Source organism: Dipteris shenzhenensis, chromosome 24 (genome assembly GCF_047967505.1).
Source record: "Dipteris shenzhenensis isolate YYH24624 ecotype China chromosome 24, Dip_SZ_1.0, whole genome shotgun sequence".
NCBI classification, from domain to species: Eukaryota; Viridiplantae; Streptophyta; class Polypodiopsida; order Gleicheniales; family Dipteridaceae; genus Dipteris; species Dipteris shenzhenensis.
Window position 1 is genome coordinate 53,716,261 of NC_141619.1, and position 6,000 is coordinate 53,722,260.

The following is a 6,000-nucleotide window of genomic DNA, read 5'->3' on the forward strand; positions in this document are numbered from 1 at the left end:
AAGCCAACAATTTACAGTCAACAAAGGAGGCTGTGGAGAGCCTGCTACGGGGGCCTGGGCTGAGGTGGTAGGAATATGCCTTCAGGAAACCATGCGTGGGATTTTTTCTCCTTTTACCATTTTTTTTATCTGCCAGGTGGGTTACTGCAGCCCACAATGCCAAAAAAGTAGTCAAGCCACTGGTCCCTACCCTCCACCTCATCAGTCCACCTCATTTTTGCCTTGGAGTTTTGCACATCTGTAAATGTTTTTCCTCACACACAAGCACTCAGAGGATAATATCCCACTGACCTCAGGAAATTATGAGGAAATGACTCATCTGATTAGCCTACCTTTTTGGACCACATTAAGGATAATCGCCCCAGCTTTGAATTGTATGATCCTAATCTAATCAGGCTGGAGTGCCTATATAAAGAGGGCCTCTCTACACACCATCGGTCACCATCAATCACCATCAGGAGAGGGCATCAAACCATCAAATAGACGGTCACCATAAGAAGAAGGTAGCAGAAGGCTGTGAAGATAGCGACGTCTCTCTACGCGGAAGCTCTCCTACTCTACAAGAAGGAAGCCATGGCAGCATTTCTCACTTATGTAATCACCTTGATGGTCTAATATAATATAAATTTCTTACTTAAACTCTATATATCCTCAGCCCTAAAGATTCTGGAGTACTTTCTTTTCAAACTCCATAGCCATTACCTTTGTCATTGTGTCTTTGCGACAATCGATAAGTCTACCATTGTCACCAGCTTGTGTGGAAGCATCATGGTGAGATTCTTCTTGATTTTGTTTCAGCTATTGGTGTAATCCTTGATTTCTTCATGTATCTGTTGTGTTGAAGAGGACTGTAGCATCCATTCAGTCTCTAAGTATTAGCCTGTGTGGGAGTATGTGTTGTGTTGTGTGAGAATGGTGATCTGTTGATTGTGGTGCTTGAGCAAGGTTCTTACCTAAGTCCCCCATGTGCTTGTAGCCCCCCAAGCCTGGTGAGCTTGTGGAAGTGGCCAGAATCAAGCTTTCGGGAGAGTGGCTTAGCTAGGAGACTTGATTTTATGTCAGTTTGTTTGTGGTGAGATTGAGTGTTTGGATGCATGATTAAAGTGAGGTTTTTGCTGAACCAAATTTGAGTTCCTTTGTTTCATGTGTTGGTAGTGGTTGGTATGAGTGATGAGAAGTTTTTTTATGTTAGTGAATGATCTGTTTGTGTGTTAGTATTTGGACGAAGGAGTGCCGATTTCTCTTTGACAGGGCATCCTTCCTTGGTATTATGTGTCACATGTTTGAGTGTGTCTCCATTTTCATTTGATTAGAAGCACTTGGAAAGTGAAATCTTACACATTTCAGTTCTCAGGTGTGCAGTTCATTGTGCTTGTGTTTGTGTGCAAGGTTTCCTTGTTCCAGCAAAACAAGGTGGTGCCCCCCTTTTCACCTAAAGTGAGCACAGATCATGAGTCGCACACGAGTAGAGAGGCAACCTGATTGTGCACTCCTTCCCGCCCTCATTTTTTGGTGCCCCCATGGAGGAGCTCTTAACGCCCTTCAGTTGTTTTATGGTTTATGAAAGTTGGGGTTTTTAACATTTTGTGTTTTGATCATTTGTGGTTTTAATCTAAGGAAAGCTTTGGTGATTTTTCCCGAAGTGTATGCCATTCCAATTCGTCCATTTTAAGAGGGTTTGAAGAGGAAGAGGTGACATCTCGCAAGTGCTTGACTCCCCTCATCCTGTTATTCTTCCCCTTCTTCTCTATGAGCATGGCTTTGATGTTAACATCTTCATCCTACTATGAGTGCTAGAGATGTTGCAGGTCCTATAAGGCCATCTGCTAGCCAAAAAATTCATATTTGGGTTTGCACAAAACTTCTCTTTCAAGTCATTCTTAGGAATGTTTTTGGTGAGCGAAGACTAGCCGCAATTAATGCATCAGTAAACCCCTTTATGTTCCCTGTGATCTATTATCATATCTCTCTTGACGTGCATATATTTGTGCTCTTGTAAAAACAAAAAAGAAAAAAAAAAGAAAAGAAAACAAGGAAAGAAAAAACCAGAAAAAATGGCTTTTTCCAATTTTCATGGCAAGGAAGGTGAGCATTCAAGCAACTTCCTTGATGACCTGGAGATGGCATTCCTGGTGTCTGGTCGGGATGAGGAAAGATTGAAGCTCAAGGCCTTCCCTTTGGTCTTGAGAGGTGAAGCAAAGCTCTGGTTCCTGGAGTTACCAGAACATCAAAAGTCTGATTGGGAGATGCTAAAGATGGTTTTTCTTAGAAGGTTTGGTGCCATTAATAATCCTCAGGGTCTATGGCGGAAAATCTCTTCTTTACGCCAGGCTACAAAGGATGCCTACCAACCATACGAGCTACAATTTGTGAAGCTTTGGGAAGACTGGGAAGCAAGTCTACCACAAGGAGAGAGAGCACCTGATTTTCTCAAGAAGAAAAAGTTCTTGGCAGGATTGAATCCTTCTCTTCGGGAAAAGGTAGAAGGTAAATTTCCAGACACCTTTGAATAAACTTTGCATTGGGCTAGGTTAAAAGATCGCAAGTTGCAGTTCCAAGCACAAATGGCAAGGAGTGAGCAACCAACTGCTCAGTGGCATCCTCTTCGGACATGCCAGTACCTCCCCAACAACCAAGTGCGGTAAAAGACCCTCACATGGAATTGCTACAAAGGGTAACAAATGAATTGGATCATCTCTCTCTTAATTTAGTGCAAAGTGCAAGAGTTCAACAGCCACAACCTACAAATACTAATAATGATACAGAGTCCAATGCAGCAGCAAGACGAGGACCAAGGAGGGATTATAGTGATTATGTTTGTTATAATTGTGGAGAAGCTGGTCATGGTATGTATTATTGTCCTCATCCTAGAAGATATGACAATAGGATTATAGTGATTATGTTTGTTATAATTGTGGAGAAGCTGGTCATGGTATGTATTATTGTCCTCATCCTAGGAGATATGACAATAGACAAAGAGGAGGAAGACAACAACTGACTCCACCTAGAGCACGACCTGTTCAACCCCAAGTTCCTCAAGTTCCCACTCAAATTTTGAGACCTCCAGCACAACCTTAACCAATTGCAGAGGTACCGCCCTTACTAGAAGCAACAGGGGAGCAACAAATCTATGTTATCAGCCTTCAAGAGAAAGGTAAAGAGAAGGTTTTGGAAACTGATGTCATGCCAGTTAAAAAGGCGAGAGTTCATGAGGAGCCACTCCGGAGAATGTCTGAACATGAAGCGGGCCCTTCCAAGAAGGAGAAGAAAAGGAAGAAGAGAGCAGAGACAACAAGGAGAAAGATTGAAATCACGGATTTTCCATTAGGAGCTAGCTCAGAACCCTACAATCTCTTGGAGGATGTCACGAGTCAAGGTCCACGACTCTCTTGGCCTCAACTGCTCCATCTTTCTCCAAAGTTACGATGACAGTGGTCACGTCTGGTAAGCACAAGGAAACCTAAAGGGATTAGGGCGATTAGCACCCATCAGGTGAAAGATATCCTCCCTTTAGTAGATGCACAAATTAAGGGTCATAGAGTTCCCAAAGTGTATGTAGATGGAGGAGTACAAATTTGTGTGATAAGTGAAAAAATGATGCATCAGTTTGGTCTAGAAATAAGTGGTCCATCTAAATTTAAAGCAAAGATGGCCAACAATTCTCTTGTAAAATGTGTGGCAGTGATAAGGGATGTAAAGGTCGTTGTTTGTGGAACCCAAGTTGGGGTTGACATGTATGTGTTGCCAGCTAAGGGGGAGGGCTACCCTATCATCTTAGGTAGGCCTTGGTTGATTGCCATGAAAGCTAAGCAGGATTGGGAGAAGGGAATCCTTGTCCTAAAGCCGCAAGGGAAAAGTGGGAGAGCGAGACAGTCTATCGTGTGCAACATGAAGAGTGGTAAGCAAGAGCAATTGGAGTTGGAGTCATCGGAAGCAGATTCAAGTTTCGAAGATTTCGAGTCCTATTCAGAGGAGACAGACAGTAGTGAAGGAAATGAGAGCGAAAGCTCAGTAGAAGTGATGGGTGTTGTCCTTCAAGACAACCCAAAAGAAAACCCAAGCAAGGTCGATCATCTAAGCGATGAGAGAATGAAAAAGATGCTGGCTAAAGACCTCACATCAGAATAAACAAAGGATTTCAAGGGTATGTTAAGGAGGTATGCTTCATTGTTTATCTCAGATTATAAGCAAATTATAGGTGTTTCAGTAGTGCAACATCAAATTAATCTCAAACCACAAAGCAAGCCAGTGGCTCAGAAACTGCGAAGGATGGGAAGGTTGCAGCAAGATGCACTGCTAGCAGATGAGACAAAATGTCACATTGGAGAACCTAAGGTTTCTTTGCTAGGACATGTGGTTTCAGAAGCAGGGATTGAAGTCGACCCAAAGAAGGCAAGCTCTTTTGGTGCTCTCATCGCCTACTTCAATTAAGGAGCTGACAACTTTCATCCAGAAGGTTAGGTATTTTGGGAGATTCATCCACCTCTTGACTCAGTTGATGTTTCCTCTTCAGAAACTTACTAATGCAGAAGAGTTGGTATGGAAGGAGGAAAGTGAAGAGTGTTTCTTGGAAGTGAAGAAGGTGTTAAGTGCCCTCCCTACTTTGATGCCTCCCTATTGGGACATTGATTTTTATGTTAACCCTAGCATTGGTTCAGATTCTATTGGTGCAGTATTGTTGCAGAAGGATACAAAATCTTCACTTTTGAGGCCAGTCTACTGTGCTAGCCGGGTGATGAAGGCATCTGAAAGGAACTATACCTATGCAGAGCAGATGGTTCTGGCCCTCATGTTTGCTACACAGCATTTTTGATCCTATCTCTTGCCTCGTCATTTCATAATTATAACTGTGGAAGAGACTTTTCCGTATGTTTTACAACACATGGATGTTTCATCTAGGATTGCAAAGTGGATAGTTCGTTTGCAGGAATTTGATTACACGGTCATGGTAGAAGAATCAACGCGAGCCTCATTAGCAGATGTGTTGACCTATCACCATCAAGAAAAGAAGCCAAAGAAGGAGGTAAAAGCCACTCCTTTACCCAGCAATCGAAGCCTTGGAGGAAGCATTTTCGCTCTATCTTGATGGAGCATTTAAAAGAAAGGAAGGAAAGGCAGCAGCAGGTATGATTGTCTTTAATCCTAAAGGGCAGAAGGTGATGGAAAGAGGGATTCCTTTGACAGAAGTTAATTCTAACAATGAGGCAGAATATGCAGCTATGCACTTAGGCCTTCAATGGTGTTTGGCTAATGAAATCAAACGTGTAAATATTTATAGTGATTCAATGCTTTTGGTGAATCAAGTGCAGGGCACATGGGCTTGTAAAAGTAATAAGGTGACAGCTAAGCTTAGGGAAGGGTTTGTTAAGAAATTTTGAAGCCATTCAAGTGCATTATGTTCCTAGGAGTGAGAATCGATTAGCAGATTCTTTAGCAAATGAAGGACTAAAGGAGGCAACCATAGGAGCAATCAAGTTGCAGGTCCCTCGACTCCAAGGGAAAGAGGATCTTCAAGATATTGTGTTTTTTTTGGATACAGGTCAAGCTCCAGAGCACCTAACCAAAGGAGAACGAAGGTGGTTGGCAAGAAAGGCAACACAGTATAGGCTTATCAATGAAGATCTCTACCACATGGGGAAGGATCAAGTGCTGCGAAAGGTTCCTGGTCCAAAGAGGAGATTCATAGGATTTTGCATTTTTGTCATGATGGAGTGTGTGGTGGTTACTTGTGCTTCTGAAATTACTTGTACAAAAGTGCTACAAGCAGGTTTTATGTGGCCATCTTTAATTAGAGATGCCCATTTTTGGTGTAAGACATGTGATGCATGCCAGAGAACACGTCCACGAAGGCTCACATATGAGCCTAGACAGGTTATCACTTCTTTTGGCCCTTTTGGAAAATGGGGCATTGATGCTATAGGACCTCTTCCAAGGACTTCTTCAAGGAAAGAGTACATTATTGTGGGTGTGGACTACATGACCCAATGGACAGAAGCAGCT